This window comes from Suricata suricatta, chromosome 12, assembly GCF_006229205.1.
Source record: "Suricata suricatta isolate VVHF042 chromosome 12, meerkat_22Aug2017_6uvM2_HiC, whole genome shotgun sequence".
Taxonomy (NCBI): Eukaryota; Metazoa; Chordata; class Mammalia; order Carnivora; family Herpestidae; genus Suricata; species Suricata suricatta.
Genome location: NC_043711.1, coordinates 34,009,417 through 34,028,812, shown reverse-complemented (window position 1 = coordinate 34,028,812; position 19,396 = coordinate 34,009,417).

The window sequence follows — 19,396 nt, the reverse complement described above, 5'->3', positions numbered from 1 at the left end:
GAATGAATGGTAGACAGAAATGTGAATAGGGTATCATTTTGATATTACTTCTGCAAACAAAGCAAGGAGAGCTACTGCACATTTTAAATTGCATGTCAAGGCTTCAAAAGAGCCACAACAAGTAAAGAAAAAAACTCTTTGCTATTTTACTAGCTTTGGCTGGGAGCTACAACATACCGGGTCCTTTCCTGGGTACTATCAACCATATAAGGAAAAGATGTTAACATTTTCCAGGGCCACTAGGTAAGCTTGTCTTCATCATGTACTCCATGATTCCAAGGAGACTGGTCTGAGAGTTTTGATAATGTATAAAAGAGTTGAGAGTCACTCAGAGCTGGAAGGAACCTGTTTCTGCTACTTAATGCAGGAAATCGAGTAAGTTTCTTAACTTTTCAAAGACTTGATTTCCTCATTAGTCAAATGGGAATAAAAATACCTACTCTTATACATTCTCTATGGGTACTGAATGGGTTAATGTATATGAAGTACTGAGTCCAACATGCTATTAATGTGCCACAGTGGTTGCTGTTACTACTCTAGTCAATGCCTGCCTTTGTTTTGCTCTTCTCAGTACCAGTCATTTAGACAAGGATTTTGGTGCAAGAAGGTTTTTTGAGAAGTGATTGCAGGAAGCACAAATAGAGGTGTTGGGAAGTGAGGCAGAAAAGAGAAGGAAGACAATAATGGGTGATTTATCAAGCAGGTGACTGTTGCAGGTAACTTGGCTCGATCCCACTGAGAAACTCCAAGAGACAAAGTAAAACAGCTCCAGAATCACCCACCAAAGAGGTGAGGGAGCTGGGGTATTTACCCACCAATAGTCTGTTACTGGTTGAAGATTGTTTCTAGGGGAATTAACCTTTCTGCACTTTTGGCGTGTTTTGCATGCTGGCCAAGCCTGTTCCCAAAGGCCAACAAATGACCTCAGCCAGAGAGAACTGAAGGGGTTTCAGTAAGTGGCCTTTTAAGTGTAGAGATGAGGACATAGGAGATATGGGCTGGGCAGAACTCCAACAAAATGTGCTGCATTCTCAATAACCCAGACTTTTCTCATCTTCCTTCTGGTTCTGTGGCTGCCAAGCTCTTCAGCTCCCACTACTTTATGATGTTCTTATAGGTAAAATCTCTCAAACTGTATTCTTAGGCATCTCCTCATCTAAAAAACTTTAGGCTGGTAAGTTAGAGTGTGTGCCTTCTGGGTTGAGTAAATTTAAAATTTTTGCCTCGGCCATCCAGGTTTATACAGGGCTGATTTGGTAGATGCTTACAAAGAGTTTACAACTGAATTGGGGAGACTGGACATACACAAGTTCAAAATTTAAATTTATGAATTTAAGGTGCCAGTTTAGGTGCAGTGGTGTTTTCAAAGAAGTGAGATGTGAGGTTTTGTTATTGAGAAATATGCTGAAATTCCCACTGCTTTTATCGAGCGTCATTTCCCATTTTACTCTGAAACCTCAAGACATCTCAATAGGACACATACTTAGTGCTGACTTCTCAAAGTCAGCTGTTTAGCTCAATAGTGAAATGAACAAATGACTTGGCGTAGGAGAGTCAAAATGACCAATCATTGGGAAATTGCTAGGAAACACCCTACTGAATTACTTTGTTTTACTAATTTTAAGAAAAAAGGGAGAAGAGAAATAGTTATTCCATTTATGGCATAAAACAAACATCAAAGCTAAAGGTAAGACTTTTAAGTAAGAGCATAAAATTGGAAAACGTCTGAATATATACATTTTTGCCAATTAAAGTGGATAAGAAGCAGTTGGGGTCTATTTATGTTCTCAGAAGGGTAGGGAGAGTAGAAAAAAAAACCATAGGCTTTGTTCAGGGGGAAAAAAAACCCTGAGATCTAAACTCCACTACTTAAGAGCTAAGTAATCAGGTAACTTAGTTCATCTCTCTGAGCATTAATGCCTCTTTTGTAACACGGGCATTAAACCTACTTTACAGCATCATTGAACGAATATGACATATAAAAGTGATAAATATGACATATTAGATTTTATCAAGAGGTGAACAGATTAACAAATTGTGTCTTTACAATGGAGGATGGAGGAGTTGGGATGGGTGTCATTGATGGACAAGAAAGGGAAACTTCAGGGAGGATGGACATGCTATTATTTGTTGGCTGTGATGCTCTCATGGGTGTTATACATATGTCAATTTACATTTGAAATATGTGCCATTTATTGTATCCTAATTATATCTCAAGAAAGCTGTTAACAAAAATCATGTTAGTGATGAAGTAGATTCTCAGTAAATGTAATAATGCCTTCTCTAACTGTGTGTTTATATGACCTTGACTCAACTTGCTTGGGGTTAAATTTGGTGAGTCCAAATCAGTTGAGGCTATACAGAATTGACATTCATTATTCTGTCTGCCTATCACTTCTTCATGTAACAGGATCTTTCCTCTTTCAGTAAGCTATTTTTTCCTTGGCTCCAAAATATGGTTCTCCTTGGGGTTGCCAATCACAAAGAGCCAACACTTTGGCCACTCAGGGATGGGCACATACAGCAGTTACCAGTGCTATGTGCCCAGTCCCCAACTTCCCTGGGTTATGAGGCAAAAAGCTAGTACTTGTAACCTTCTTCAGAGGTTTACCCTTGGGGTACTCGAGCTACCTCACCTTTAGAGAGCCAGAGCTAAAAATAGCTAAGGGATTATATTCCCTCAGGGCTACCTGTGCTCTGTGACTAGTGCACTGTTGCAAAAATCCGGCTCCCTTCATTGGAGATGGGAACAAACTCCAATATGCAAATGTGCTCCAGAATTCCCCGTGGGATTAGGCAGAGGCCTGCACTTCATCTGAAATTACAGTTTTGATTGGCTGTTTTCCTCTTCTTCTTTCCCACATTCCCTTAACGTCTCCCACTGAGAGAACTTCCTCAAGAAAACCATTTATACTTGAACCCAACCTAAAACAGCATGGAGAATCTCTTTGGCCCCAGAGATTGGTCCAGCAATGGAAATGGGACTCCAATGGCCTGCCTCATCAGAATCTTAGATATTTTTAGAACTTGAGCTAGGAGATGAGGGCTCTTTTTCATCTAATCAAGAAAAGTTAAAGATGTGACACTAGAGCTCCAAGTACCCAAGTTCCTCACCTTGTGTAAAAACAAAAAATGTATTTTGAAAGAAGCCAAGCTGAGGGAAATCAGACTCCTCATGAGGTTTGGATTCATGATGCCAGTTATCTTTAAGAATGCTCACCTTTCAGGTTGCCTGGATGACTCAGTTGGTTAAGCATCCAATACTTGATTTTGGCTCGGAACTCATGGTTCTTGAGTTCGAGACCCAAGTCAGGCTCTGCACTATTAGTGCTTGGGACTCTCTCTCCCTCTCCCTCTCTTTGCCCCTCCCCTGGTCATTTGTTCTCTCAATAACAAACAAATGCACTTTAGGGAAAAAAGAATGGGCACTCTTTCTTTCCTGGTGTGTTTTATGTTGGCCAGTGAAAAACCTGGGTTTGGCTTCAGTTTCTGTCTCTTACAACAAAAGGTGCCCTGATGGAAACCCCTGACAAATAGCCAGATTAGGCCTCTCTGCCCTTGCAATGTGAAACTGGCCAGAGAGACAAGATAGAATGAATTTGGTCACACAAGTGAATCTAATTAGGCCACAGGAGATACCTCATGTTGAACTTTGAAAGTTGGAAGCCTTTCAGAGTTGGAGCTCAAAATAGATTTCACTTTTGTTTTCTGGATTAGAATTACAACTTGTGGGGCCTCCCAGGTAGCTCAGTTGGTTGAGTGTGGGACTTATGATCTCAATTTAGGTCATGATTTCAGGGCCGTGGGATTGAGCCCTGCATAGGGCTTCACACTGAGCATGAAGCTTGCTTCAGATTCTCTCTCTCCTTCTGCTCCTCCCCTGTTTATGCGTGTATGTTCACTGGGTTCTTTCTCTCTTTATAACAAAAGAAAATAAATAAAACTTGTATTTTGAGTTATAATCAAATACCTTAATAATCCTTTCCATATTTCCATGTCAGTTGTTTTTAATAATTTAAACTGATATTTTAGAATACCAGACCCTCTCTTTGCACAAACTAATGACATGAACAGGGACATAGGAAGAAGTTGGAGGCTAATCTTAAGTCCCTTCCATTAAAAATTACACTTTTCCCTAAAACTCAGAACAATAACACAGAACATCATTTTATCAAGAAAAAGTTATCTTAATGGCACAGACTAATGCTAATAGTGTAAAGATGACTCCCTCAGAAAGTTTAGCTCACAAATGCTCTGAACCCTTACTAAATCAGATGAATAGCAGGACCATTAACTGCTTGGAGAATTTTCAAATTGAAATCTCCTATTTTGCTCGGAATATTAGAACAGCACTTCCTCAGCTTGGCTAAAATCAGACTGACATGAGAATTACTATTTTAATTCCTTTAATGATTCCATGATGACTTAAAATATTTTACTTCTTTCTTGTTACAGTTTTTTAAGAGTTTAATTTACTAAAGGGTTAGATATATAAAATGTACATTTTATGCAATAGTCCCTGTTGATATTAGTTAGAATTTTGGTGTGGGAGGAGATCCGCAGTTTTGAAAGTCTATAAACAGGGAGATGACAATATTAAGTGTAAAATTTCTGCTCTAAGGACAAATATTTGTACCAGGGGTATAAATATTTATGACAGAGGATTTTGCTCCTTCCCCCGTCCTCCAGTCTCAGGGACATTTGGTAACATATGCAAACATTTTTGATTGGCACAACTGGGCGGAAGGGAACATTTGCTCCTGCATCAAGTGAGAAGAGACCAGGCCCATTGATAACATCCTACAATGCACAGGACAGTACCTACAACAAAGAATTATCCAGCCCCAAAATCAGTAGTGGAGAGGCTGAGAAACCCTAGTTTACCTTTGTTACCAATCACTTCCCACCCCTTCTGACTGGTACATTGCTGTAGTCCAGCGGTTGACACCTGCTGAACATCTGAGCTCCATGTGCAACTTCTGGATTCAACTCCAGATTCAGAAACCATTCTGCCACCCGCTAGTTATGTGACCGAAGGCAAGCCACCTCAGCTTTCATGCCTCGTTCTTTTGGTCTACACTGCAACAATAACACTTACTACCTAGGGCTGTTTTGACAATTGATTCAGATGGACACTCTTAGTAATTGTGTTTAACACAGTGCCTGCACATGGCATAGACCCAGTGGACTTAGCTGGTCCTGTTTTTACCATGAGAACTTTGGTACCAGGGGTGTGGAAGGTAGTTTATCTGGTCTGCTTTGATGAAATACACAGACTAGGAATATTTTTATGTAGCCTAAGAAAACAAAATGATAAAATTTTATTTTAAAAATTACTGCATAACTTCTACTGCAGACATTTTTTTAAGTTCATATATTTATTTTGAGTGAGGGAAGGGAGAGACAGAAAGAGAAGACGAGAGAGAACCCCAAGCAGGCTCGGAGCTGTCAGCGCAGAGCCCAACGTGGGGCTTGAACTCAAGAACTGTGAGTTCATGACCTGAGTAGAACCCAAAATTTGGACACTTAACCAACTGAGCCACCCAGGCTCTTCTGGAACATGTTTTAAAAAGGTTTTTTTATTTTTATTTTTGAGAAAGAGAGCGTGCACTCATGCAAGCAAGCAGGGGAGGGGCTGAGAGAGAAGGAGACAGGATCCAAGCAGGCTCTGCCCTGACAGCAGTGATGCTTGAACTCAGGAACCATGAGATCATGACCTGAAGTCGGAGGGTCAACCCACTGAGCCACGCAGGTGCCCCCACATTCTTACTCCATTCTTAAATCCTACCTTCTTTCTTCTCTTTAACCCCAAAATTCCTTGTCCATTTCTCATTCCCAGCATGCCCTGTGCTATTCTTGAACCTCAGTTAACTGTCACCTTCTCCCAGCCTTCTGTTTCCCTGAACCCAAAAGCTTTAAGGAAAAGTTTCAAGCAATTTATATGACCAGACAGTATAAACTGTAGGACAAATTTTGTCAGCGGTCTTGCCTTTGTTTGGTTTGCTTTTAAAAACAAATTATTTTTTTTTCATTTGACGGCCTTTAGATGGAACATGTACTTGTTGCCATGGTCCCCATGACTCCTCATTCTCTTGTACAGCAGCTTACTTCATGCAGGCTTTCTTGCTTTGTCTCCTTTGTCTCCTAAAAGCAACAGGGTGTGCTGCGGGAGGGTGTGGCTGTGGAAGAGATTTTGGAAGGCTACCAGGAAGAAGCTCAGTGGTGGGCTCAGGAAGCGGGTGGAAAGGACAGCATTCTGGACAGGACAGAAATTATGATTAAGTGTGCCAAGGTGGAATTTCTAAGGACTTTTCTGAGGACAAAGAATAAGATCCCCATCTAGCTGAGCAAACCTTCCATGCAGGATAGCCGTTGAGGAGACAGTTAGAAACATGTATTTAAACCAGTGGCTCAAATAGCCTTAAACACCAGGTGACAGAATTTTGATTTGATATATAGTGATGGGAAGCATTAAAGGTTTTTAAATTAGACATAAATGACAAGATGTAAAGGATGTTAAGATTTCTTTCTTCTTTTTAATGTTTATTCATTTTTGAGAGAAAGAAAGAGAGACAGAGCATGATTGGGGAAGAGGCAGAGAGAAAGGGAGACACAGAATCCGAAGCAGGGCTGCACAGAGCCCCATGTGGGGCTTGAACTCACACAGTGCGAGATCATGCCCTGAGCTGAAGTCAGATGCTTAACAAACTGAGCTACTCAGGCGCCCCCCTTATGATTTATTTCAAAAATAAATTTTATTTTTTGCTTACTCTCAATGAGTGTTAATTTTAGAAATTTTAGAAACAAGAAAATAAAAAATTACCTCAATTCCACCTCTGAGGCTTCAAATTACTTATAGTCTCTCTCACTCACTCACACACACACACACACACACACACACACACACACACACTTTTAAAAACAAAATGTAGGGGCGGTGCCTGGATGATTCACTCAGTTGGGCATCCAACTTCAGCTAGAGTCATGATCTCATAGTCTATGAGTTTGAGCCCTGTGTTGGGCTCTGTGCTGACAGCTGGGAGTCTGGAGCCTGCTATGGATTCTGTGTCTTGCTCTCTCTCTCTGCCCCTCCCCCACTCATGCCCTGTCTCTATCTCTGAAAAATGAATAAGCCTTAAAAAAATTTAACAAACCCAAAATGTGAAGTAACAAAACGTTAACCTCTTTTTAAAAATGTTTATATATCAATAGTTTGTCATTAAATACTTTTCAAAATATTATTTTGGATACAATTGCAGAAGTGAGCCAAGATCTCTGTTCTTTGTAGCATTATTTGTAATACTAAAAATCCCACCAAACATGGTAATCACATTAGTGTACATTAACAGAAGCAACTAATCCCACTCATTCACCCCACATATGCTTACTGAGCTCCTACCACGTTCCAGGCACTGTTCTAGGCACTGGGAATGCGGTAGCAAACAAACCAGAAAAAAATATTTGCACCGAGCTTATATTCTAATGAGTTTGTATTCTGGTGCAGAGGTCATGAACTTTTACGCAAAGGGCTGGATATTACATATTTTTACTAGTATGGTCTCTGTCACAACTACTCAACTCTGCCATTGTAAATAGAAAGCAGCCATAAACAATACATAAACACATGGGTGCAAGTGACTTCCAACAAAACTGTTTACACAAGCCGTGGCCCAGATAAACATACATAGATATAGAGACACGGATATAGATAGATATAGAAATATACACAAATATATACAAATAGTAAATGTATAAATAGAACATTTCTTGAAGAAATAAAATATTAAGTGGCTATTACCTTCAGAGAGTTTAAAAATCTTACAGTGTGCATACATGGCTTCTTTAAGTAAATTTAAATTTCATTAATTTTTTTTGCGTTGCTCAGTGTTCTAGTATATTTCTTTTATCAACTATTTGCCAGTTATGTGATTGCCAAATTTTTATCACTAAATATATTGGTGCAGTTAACAAATTTGAACAGAAATCTTTGATTGCAAATGTAAGTATTTAAGATAATCCCTGTAACTAAAATTTAGACTAGAGGATTTAAACTTCTGTTGGCTCTGTGTACATCTGCCAACCTGCCCCTTAGAAGAATGTAACAATTTACACTTCCACCAACAGGTTAGAAGAATACTCATTGTCCTCACATAGTGTAGCCACATTGAGCATTTGTATTCATTTTAAACATGTACAACTTTATTTTTTTTGTAACTTTATTTTTTATTTTTTTTAGAACATAACACTATTTTTAACATATGCAATTATTTTCCATCATTTACAATACAGTAGTTACAATGACACTCCAAATGGATAAGCAAAGTAAAAAATCAGGACCCCAACTTCTATTTCATGTAATTAGACTTATACAGAAATTAGAAGGTTAAGTAACAACTAGTTAATCACCTAATTTCACAGCTATCTGAAGTGGCAGTCATTATATGCTTATTGATTCATGATGTGGTTTCATCTTAGCTTGGGCAAACCATGCAGTATTTAATACAGAGTAGCAGAATATTTACTATTGAAGCTTGAAAAGATGTGAGTTCTTTGTGTGCAATCTTTCATTTATGCATGTGAGAGGGTTTTCTTTTGTTTTTAATATTTTTACATTGTAGTACTTGTTTTGCTTGTTGGTGGTGTTTGCTTATTTAATATATTCCGTCAAGGACAGAAATTACATGATGTTTTTTTTTGTTTTTTTGTTGTTTTTTTCCCCCTAGGAAGTGTGTCTTGGGTTTTTCCCTTATTATTTTCATTACTTTCTTTTTTTTCCTCTTCTTTTTTTGGTGGTGGGGGTGGTTATGTTTAAATGAAGTTGCTTTTACAACACCAAAGACTTAATCATCCATTTCCTATATAAAAGGTAACTACTTTTTTGCATGGACCTCAAGTATATTGTAGTATAGAGGTGGAATTTAAGGAAAGGTATTAAGCAGGCTGTGTTTTAGCTTATGGGCAAGTAATAAATTGTATCATTTATCTTGAATGTATCATAGATAAACATGTACAACTTTAAAAGGTATTATCATCTTTGTTTTATTTTATAGTTCTTCAATACAATGAATGAAGCTAACGCTTCTTTTTCTTCTTTATTGCTCCTATCTATCTCTTTTTTTTCTGAATTTTATATTCATGTCATTTGTTCATCATGGTGCTTTTTATTTTCATTGGAGCTTCTAGTTACTTGACGTATTTCCAGATACAAATGTTTAATCTAGTCTCCTTCTATTGTTTCTCTTGTGGTATTATGGGCTTCACTCTTGTAGGAACTCTTGCCCTAACTTTTATCTAAGGCTGGCTTGCTCTTTCTTTCTTTCTTTCTTTCTTTCTTTCTTTCTTTCTTTCTAACTAACATATCTTGGAGATATCAAAGATTCAGTTCCAGGCCACCATAACGAAGGGAATATTGCAATGTGAATCTACTGAAAGTTTTGTGACCCAGTGCATATGAAAGTTATGTTTATATTACACTATAGTCTATTAACTCTTCAGTGGCATTATATCTAAATAAATAGCATATATACCTTTATTTAAAAATACATGATTGCTAAAAAAAAATGATAAGCATCATCTGATCTTTCAGTGAGTCAGAATCATTTTGATGCTGGAGGGTCTTGGCTCAAAGTTCACTGCTGATGCCTGCTGACTGATCAAGGTGGTGGTTCCTGAAGTTTGGGGTGGTTTTGGCAATTACTTCAAATAACATGACAATGAAGTCTCACACATTGATTGACTTCCTTTCATGTATGATTTCTTAGTGGCATATGATGCTGTTTGATAGCATTTTTCCCCCAACAGAACTTGCTTCAGAATTAGAGTGAATTCTGCCACTGCTTTATCACCTAAGTTGATGTAACATTCTAAGTCATTTGTGTGATGTCAACAGTCTTCACAGCATCTTCACCACGATCTCAAGAAACCACTTTGCTCATCCATAAGAAGCAACTCCTCATCCATGCAAGTTTATCATGAGATTCCAGCAATTCAGCCCCATCTTCGGCTCCACTTAATTTTTTTTCTTCTATAGTTTATTGTCAAGTTGGTTTCCATATAACACCCAGTGCTCATCCCAACAAGTGCCCTCCTCCATAACCATCATCCATTTTCCCCTCTCCTCCACCTCACATCAAACCTCAGTTTGTTCTCAGTATTTAAAAGTCTCTTATGGTTTGTCTCCCTCCCTCTCCTTAACTATTCTTCCCCTTCCCTTACCCCATGCTCCTCTATTGTTTCTCCTGTTCCACATATGAGTGAAAAGATATGGTATCTGTCCTTCTCTGCCTGACTTATTTCACTTAGCATAACACCCTCGAGTTCCATCCACGTTGCTACAGATGGCCAGATTTCATTCTTTCTCATGGTTCAGGCTCCATTTTTAATTCTGTTTCTCTTGTGAGGTCCCAGGCAATGCAGAGAGATGGGATTGGTCTGCTGGTGGGACCAGTCAGAAAACATGAAACATTAAGTCTGCAATCTTACATGGGTGTGATGTGTAGCACCCCAAAGCAATTGCAATTGTAACATCCAAGCTCACTGATCAAGATTACCATAATGAAGTAAAACTCATGAAAAAGTTTGAAGTCTTGCAGGAATTGCCAAAATGTAACACAGACACACAAATGGAGGGAATTGTCTTGGAAAAAAGTAGCGCCGATAGTCTTGCTTGAAACAGGGTGGCCACAAAAGTTCAATGTGTAAAAAACAAAACAACAACAACAAAAAACACAATTAAAAAAAGCCCCAAACGCACAATATTTGTGAGGTGCAACAACGTGAAATGCAATAAAGCCAAGTGCGGTAAAATGAGATATACTTGTATAATTTTTAAAAGGAAACTTATAGAGATTTGTTATGTGAAGAAATCTCTCCAGTCAAGTTCTTCTTTGACATAGCTAAGCCTCCCTCAGTTTCCTTGACAGGTCATTGTCTTTGACAGAACTTTGATCACATTTTTTTGGCCCACTGTATCGAGTTCTCAACATTCTCTTTTTCCAGGGTGCTAGGGACCAGCAGCCCCTCAGCTCTGGAGGCTAGGACTCTTACCCTGCTTTCTGTGCAGAGGTGAGCACACCTACTTCAGAGGCTGATCTGTCTTTTTGACTTGGCTTTTATTCAATTTACTTCTATCATAATTACATGTTCGTTCTTCTGGGAACTCAATAAAGCTTGATATCAGAGGAGGAGAAACCATTATTTACACCACTTCTATCTACTGCTGTAAAATCTATTTTTTATTATTATTTTTAAAACGTGTATGTTCTTCCTCATTCTCTTCTCTTGCAGCCTCTAATCTTTTTATATATATCAAATAAAAACCAAACAAACACTTTCTGGAATGCTTGAGTCTCTTCACGTCTCCGCTGAGAAAGTCCAGGGTCAGCTGTTTCACAGCTGCATTGTGACGGCCCAGACTGCGGGGGTGTTCAGAGCATCCACGCTGAGCTAGAAATGATACAGAACAGGATAAAATTCAGTAATTGAGGTGGTCAGGAAGCCGGGCATGAGCACAGTTTAGAACTGTAGTTGGAAAACTTTTTTCATTCTTGTTGGAAAAAAGAATTGTGTTTCTTATGAACACAATCTCAAGTGCCCTTCCTTCTACCTCAGATAAAATACTAATATGAGCTAAACTCATCATTTTAAAGGGAGAAGTAATGTAGTTTCACTTGACCCCACATCTCAATGATCTCTCTGGAAGTTGGCCTGAATCTTTGCAGGACAGCCCCTGCCTCAGACACTTGGGTCCCTCTGCTCTAAGGCTTTATCTAACCACATGGCCATGACTGCCCCACAGCTGAGGCAGGCTGGAAGTATGGGGGTGCAGGGTGGTGGGTGGGTGCTCCCAGAAGCAGCCCTCAACTAATGAGGTGTGGGAATTGGTGGACAAACATGACCATTTCCTTGCCCCTCGATGGGATGACTGCAGGGTGTGTTCTGTAACAGTCTATCAGTGTTCCCTGAAAAAATTAGCCCTGATTGTCTACAGTCAATTAACACAGGCTTTATTAGTTTCCCAACTTCCTGGTCTCATTTCCCTCACCTGCTGCCTAGGATCATCCCTTAAATAAGTTATTTGTACTCAAATCCTTGTCTTAGGAACTATCACGGGAGGAAACCCAATTAAGGAAATAGAGTAGGGGCTCCTAGGTGGCTCAGTTGTTTAAGCATCTGACTCTTGATTTCAGCTCAGGTCAGGATCTCAATGGTTGTGACATTGAGCCTTGCATAGGGCTCTGCATCTCTCTTTCTCTCCTTTGTCCCTTATTCTCTCTCTCTCAAAAAGGAAGGAAGGAAGGAAGAAAGGAAGGGAGGAAGGAAGGAAGGAAGGAAGGAAGAAAGGAAGAAAGAAAGAAAGAAAGAAAGAAAGAAAAAGAGAGAGAGAAAGGGAGGAAGGAAGGAAGGAAGGAAGGAAGGAAGGAAGGAAGGAAGGAAGGAAGGAAGAATAAAAAAGACAAAAAACAGAAGGAAAAAAAAGAAAGAAAAAAATAGTGTTATGGTGCAAAGTTCATATACCAGTTAGATAGCCTAGAGATGTGCTGGATAATGTGGTAGCCATTAGCTTGTGGAGTTATTCAAAATTAAATATAGATTAATATTAAATAAAATTTAAAAATTATTTTCTCAGTTCCACTAAGCCACACTTCCAGTGCTCAATAGCCATATGGCTAATGATTATGGTACTTAACAGCATATGTACAAAACCTTTCCATCACTGCAAGAAGTTCTATGAGATAATGTGGCCTAGAATCAATCCCAGATTGATTGAGTTTGGGCTCTTCTTGCTTATTACCTCGGGCAACTTACTCTGCTGTAAGACTCCATTTGTACATCTGTGAAAGAGGGCTGTGCTGAAAGTCAAGTAACATAATTTCTGTAAAGCTTCGAGAAAGCACATAATAAGTGTTCAAAAAGTGTAGGAGAGAGAGAAAGAGATAGCAATAATAAGAACAAGAGTGAGAGTGGTAAAGATAGAGGGAGGGAGAGAGAAAGAAAGAAGAGGTATAGCCCTAAGGCACCTAATAACACTGAAGAACAGTGTAGAAACTAGTGTAATGTGTGATGATGGGCAGGTTATTTCTCATCATGAGCCTCAACTTTCTTTCTTGTTGAGGGGTACTGACAGATCTCTAGACACTAATAAATCTTTGATTTTTCTTATTAGGGTGACTTTTGCACTAGCTTCTTTTAGATCTCCATTCAGGATAAGAACTTCGAAGAAAAGAGTACCTGTCATTGCAGAGGGTAGAATCTTAAAGGAAGAAGCAGATAAGAAGTGAATACAGTGATTGCCCTTTGGGAACCAGGGAGGTGACCCCCAGCCATGCCTTCCGGGAGGCTTCCCGAAGGAGTGACAGAAACTCAAGGGATGAGAGGACCTGAGCAAAGTGGACAACAAGAAAGGGTGTTTCTGGCAAAGGGAACACCGTGTAGGCTTCTTCTGGAGGCTCATTCCATACCCCTTGCTCTCATGTAACAAATTAGATTTTGGAAGGAAGGATTAAGGAGGATCGTAGACGTGGAGTAAGAAATGGAAATAAATGGGGGGGGGGTAGGAATTGAATTACTGTTGTCCTTCCCCTTTAGCCTTCTCAAAATCCCACCTTCTGGGTCAGTGCTTCTGCAACCAGGGACCATGGATCACCTACAAGGAGGTGAGGTGGGGCGCCTGGGTGGCTCATTGAGTTGAGCATCTGACTTTAGCTCAGGTCAGGATCTCATGGTTTGTGGTTTTGAGCCCTGCACTGGGCTCTGTGCTGACAGCATGGAGCCGGGTTGGGATTTTCTCTCTCTCCCTCTGCCCCTATCTCTCACTCATGCTCTCTCTCTCAAAGTAAATAAACATTAAAGAAATAAATTTTTTAAAAAGACAGGAAGGTGGGAGAATTACTTACAAAAATGCAGATCTCTGGACTCTAAGACACCCCTACTACATGAGAACCTCTGGAAAATATGGTCCTAACGACATTAAAAAGAAAGAGCTCTTCAAGGGCTTCTGTTAAGAATCACTGCTGTGATTCCTTACTTCCTAATAAACAGGACATTTGAACTGGATGCTCCTTTAATTTTTATTTTAGTATTTAAAAGAAACATATCTTAATAATATTAAAAGGGCTAAATTCCATGGCTTCCCATTGTAGTGGGCATTCTTCGCCACAATCTGGTGCCATTTTTCTTTTTCAGTCCCTGTCTTTTGTGTAAATGTTCTCTACTCGTTTCTAGTATCCTCTTCATTCATCCCCAGACTTCCTGCCAATACAATGTCATCACCCCTGTTCCCATCATTCCATCCTGTTCCCCACTTTCAGTTTTTTTTAGCTGACTATTTCTCTAACTGCTCCTTTTCTGGGTTTATGGTGTCCATTACTCTTCCTTCTTTTTCATCTTGACGTTGACCTGGTGCCACCACTCTAAGCTGGTCCCTTAATTCTCTTGAGGTTACAGTGAAAATTCCTCTAGAGCTTACTGCAGTTCTGTTGGGTCACTTGTAGTTTTAAATCCCTTTTCTCCTGGGCACCTTGTAATTTAAATAAGCGGCTGAGAAATGCCATAAGAATTAATCATTTTAATGTATTATTGAAGAGAGGAAAATAACTTTAGCACAATGGAAGTTCTTTCTGTGTCATTGGCAAATAACACAAGTGAACCATTGGTTCAAATGGCTGTCACAAACAGCAAGAGAGATATTACCTATGTACATAATGAAAGGCCAAAGTTTCTTTGCCTATAAATTCAAGAAATCTGTTATCCATCAAAAAAATAATAACCAAACAAAATCCACAAATACCTTTTATCTCATCATCGTAATAGTGATTTTCGTTTCTGGCATGTAGCAGCATGAACTCAAATATGTTATTTGTGAAAATTAGGGTTATTTCTTTAAAAATTCTATTCAGCTCTGCTGGTTATAATGAGTTTGTCTTTGTCAAATGGTTTTTGTGTTTAAATGAAAAGGTAGTGGTAAACTACCATTGGAATTGCTGGATGCACTACCCCTGTGCTGTTTCATGACATACCTCCTTGGCAAATCAGGGTCCCTTGAGTAATTACCATGGCTGTGAAAACGAGCATATTATTTCACTGTTCACATGCACTGTTAAGAAGAAAGAGAAGGTGTGTGGGCTTAGTGATGTTTTTTATTTTCCTTCCTGGATGGATTCAGTGAGTAAGAAGCAGTGTAGGCAGGGTGTTCTAAATTCAAAGTTTGATCATGGCGTTTTAGAACTTAATGCTTCCAAGGTATGCAAAGTTTATAAGAAGCAACACGTTGTTGACTCTCAAATAAGACACTGTCATACCTGGTCTTCATTTTACTAATAGGAAAACAGGCTTACAGACATGTAGAGTAAAGAAGCAAACATGAAAAAGGATTTCTTAGTCAAGTAAAGAAGGCAAGGTGAATACCAGCTGCCAGAATCTCAAGCACTTGTCAACACATCTCTGGCAAAATAGGCACTATTATAATCCACTTTACACAGATCAAATAACTAAGGCTGTGATGTAACTTGCTCAAGATCATGGAGTTTTAAATCACAGAGTCAAGACTTGAACTGGGTTTGTCTTATGTCTACCTCTGTGCTTCAATCTGATACCAGAGACCACAGAAAGCTTTCGATCATGCTATTGCCTGTGGCCACATAGACTATTCAAGTAGTCCACATGGGCAATTTTGATGAAGAAAAAGCATAGGCTAGCTATTAATTCTTTTTTAACTGATGTTTCTATAAGTTGAAGCTGACCTAGACCCCCGGTAGAAGGTGGATTTTGTACCCATGTGTTAAGGTATGGTCTGTGGAAGCAGCATTTAGTCAATATGTACACTTAGGATGTATCACTCTACATTTAGGAACCCAATGGAGGGAAGCAGAGTAACTTATTGATTTACCAGAAAATTTCAGGAGAGTTTGACACTATGGTTTGGCTTGTTTGCTTTCTTCCTTTTCAAACTAAAGAATCCCTTGGAGAAGATTATTTAAAATGCAGATCCCAGACTCATCCTAGGTGATTCTGACTCACTAGGTCTACAGCAGTGTCTAAGCATTGGCATTTTGGAAGCTCTAAAAATATAATGGCTCCCTGACCACTAACCTCAACCCTCTTCTTGAAAGAAGCCACTTTAGGACCTTGTAATTCTTTTGACTGGCATTTATGAGTTTCCATAGTTTTCCAGTGCTATCAAGGTAAGTTCCAAAGCATCTGGGACTTCTAAGCCAAGTCAGATTGGTTTTAGTGTTTCACATTAGCTATCAAACAAACATTTATTAATAATCTTCTAGAGAAAGGAAAATAATACTTATTAAGCCCCTACTATATACAAGGTCTTTATACACAGCATCTTGTTGAATACCTATTACAACTCTATGAAGTAGGTACATACTTCAGGTCACAGGTTTGCAAGGGGTAGAGGTGGCTTTTGAATCCAGTTTGGCTAAAATATCAGTGCTTGTCCCAGTAAAGCACAGTACAGAACTCTATGGTGGAATCCCTGACCTCAAAGAGCTTTCTATTTGGAAAATAAGAGTAGAAAACAGGGAGAAGTCTTCGGAAGAACTCAGTAAGTGTGATTCAGAACATGTTTATTGTGCCCTTCTTCTCATCCTGGCCCAGTGCTAAGCACTGGAGATACCATCTGAATGCCCGTCCTTCTGCTGCCTCTTCCCAATCCCTTGGCTGTAGAGAAGGTAAAATGAGAGAATGCAGGTAAAGACATTGAGGAATTGCTAACGTAAGACTTGGGCCCCACAGTGGTGAAGCAGGGAGTTTTCCAAATGAGACAGGGAAAACTCAGATGGTGTTACCCAGTCTGGAAAGTCCCCAGTTATGTACTAGTGAGAGCAAACAAAGGACTGCCAAATGTACTTGAATGGCAATCAGAAAGCCCCTCCCACTCCACCTCCAAAAATCCTGCCCTAATAAAAAAATCTCATCCTCATAGAACACTCATCAATCACACTGTCTTAAGAGTTTCTCCTTCCTCTTTATAAAATGCACTCTCCTTTCAGAAGCCTTCTAGCCTCTGCTGAAAGGAAAGTGATGGTAGCCAACTCCTTTACCATAGTAATGTCTGAATAAAAAGCCTTTAATTAATTCTACAGGTGGTCTGTTTTCTTCTGACAACCAAGTTTAAAGCTCTCACCAAGTTTAAACACTGTTGAGTGTTAGTAGTGTATGTACTCCAACCTGGTTAAATGGAAGACCCAGTAGGAGTAATGATGAATGAGATGGGAAATCAGTTTCACTGATGTCAAAGGGAGAGTATGGAGTAGAGTGGTTAGATTCCAGCTTTATTAAAAACATTTTTTTAACATTTATTTTGAGAGACACAGAGAGACAGAGCGTGAACAGGGGAGGGGCAGAGAAAAAAAAAAGAAACACAGAATCTGAAGCAGGCTCCAGGCTCTGAGCTAGCTGTCAGCACAGAGCCCGATGCAGGGCTTGAACCCACAAAATGTGAGATTATGACTTGAGCCGAAGTTGGATGCTCAACTGACCGAGCCACCCAGGTGCCCCAGATCCCAGCTTTAGGGTCTGATCCCAAGCTCTGTGACCCTGGGCAAGGTGCATAGTGTCACTGGGGCCCTGTTCTCTCTTTGGCAGAATGGGAGTAACAGCAGAACCTCCTTGGAACATTCATCTGAAGATTGAATGACCCATATCCAGAGGCAGCAGAGTAAGTGTAATAGGAAAAAGCATAGGTTTGGCACCGAGTTAAAAGGGATCTACAAGTCTGTGTGGGAAGCTGCAAAGATTCAGCTGCTCGGCCATTTACTAGCTGGTAAGGTCACTTGCCTGGGGAGTTACAAAAATAGGCAGGGGAGCGCCACTCCCTGTCAGGAGAAGCCAGAAAAACAAAGACCAATCGCCTATAGGCGGGATGGTATTGGCCCTTCAAGTGCTGTGCTAAAAACTTTTGTTTGTTTCTTCTTTACCGGAGCTTTGACCCTGTTTCCTAGCAACCAACCCTGTCAGTTTCTCGCCCTAAACACCATATAGGTGGGGGGTTTTCTTTCTTTCAGGGGAGTGTGTGATTAATAAAAGGGGCTTAATCAGAAAACGCTTGTCTTGCCTCACTCTGTGTGCCTCTTCCTGCCCTACTCTCTCTCCCTCCCTCAGGAATGACCCGCAAGGATTTACCGCCCCACCAGCCTGGGCGGTTGTGACAAGTCTGGACTGATACAAGTAAATACAAGAGTTAATAAAGAAATGTGGGCAAAGATAAAGCTCTTTTCAGAGTAGAGTGTAAACAAAAAATGTAGAAAAGAATGGAATTACATAACTATTTTGCAATCATCATAGTCATAACTCATTCAAGCCATAATCAATAGATACTAAATGTAGCAGGTAAACTTGTGATGAGAAATAGTCTACAAATCTATGTGTGTATATATACATATATGTGTGTGTGTGTGTGTGTGTGTGTATATATATATATATATATACACACACACACACACATATATGTATGCCTACCTATCAAGAATGGGAAATGGGGCAAAATATAGGTGGGGAGCCTGGGTCAAGGATACTGGGCATGGGGTAATATTCTTGTAACTTTTCTATTTGATTTGTCAAAATAGAAATTAAAAAAAAATGAGGGAGGTAAAGAAGGAAACTAGCAGCAATAGTTGCCTAGTTATGTTACACTTCAAGTTTCCTCATGAGTAAGTAAGGATAAAAAAGAATCTAAAATAGCTCTTAATGGTGCACGAAGAGAAAGCATGGGTTTGAATGTCATTTCCATTCCTATCAGAACTGTGACCTCTAGCAATTTCCTTAACCTCTCTGTGCCTCGGTTTCCTCTTCTGCAAATAAGGTTTGTAGGCTGGTACAAACTGGAAAAGTTGCTATGGAGACTAAGAGTTTCTACTTGTAAAGTGCTTGGCACACATCAAGCATATTTGCTACAGCATTTTTATGACATGCACAGTTCTTAGTATCAGGAGACTCCAAATAAACGTCTTCTCTTATTATGCTGATTACCGGGCTCAAAACACTTGAATGGTTTTGCACTGATCTTCAGTTTAGGGTAAAAACGTCTTCACAGAGTTGTAGAAGGCTTCCACCACCTTCCCCAGAACCCTCGCCTCCCCCTGATTTCTTGAAGTCCTAGTTCTAGCACCGCTTGCCTAGCCTCCTCTACGACCCGATACTAGATCTAAGCTCCAAAGGCCGCTCGTTCTAGTTCCAGCACTCACTGCAGTGACTATTGTTCGCTTGCCCGATGGTCCTCGGCCAGTGGCCGTTTCAACCCCACGACTGCAGGGCCGGGTATCTGCGGTTATGCACAGTGGGTGGCTCGGTGACAAAGCCGCCAGACCTCTGTAGGCTAAAAGCGAAGGTGGGTGAGCGGGTGTGGGGGACGGAGGGCGGTGCTGGCCCCGCCGGCGTGGGGCGT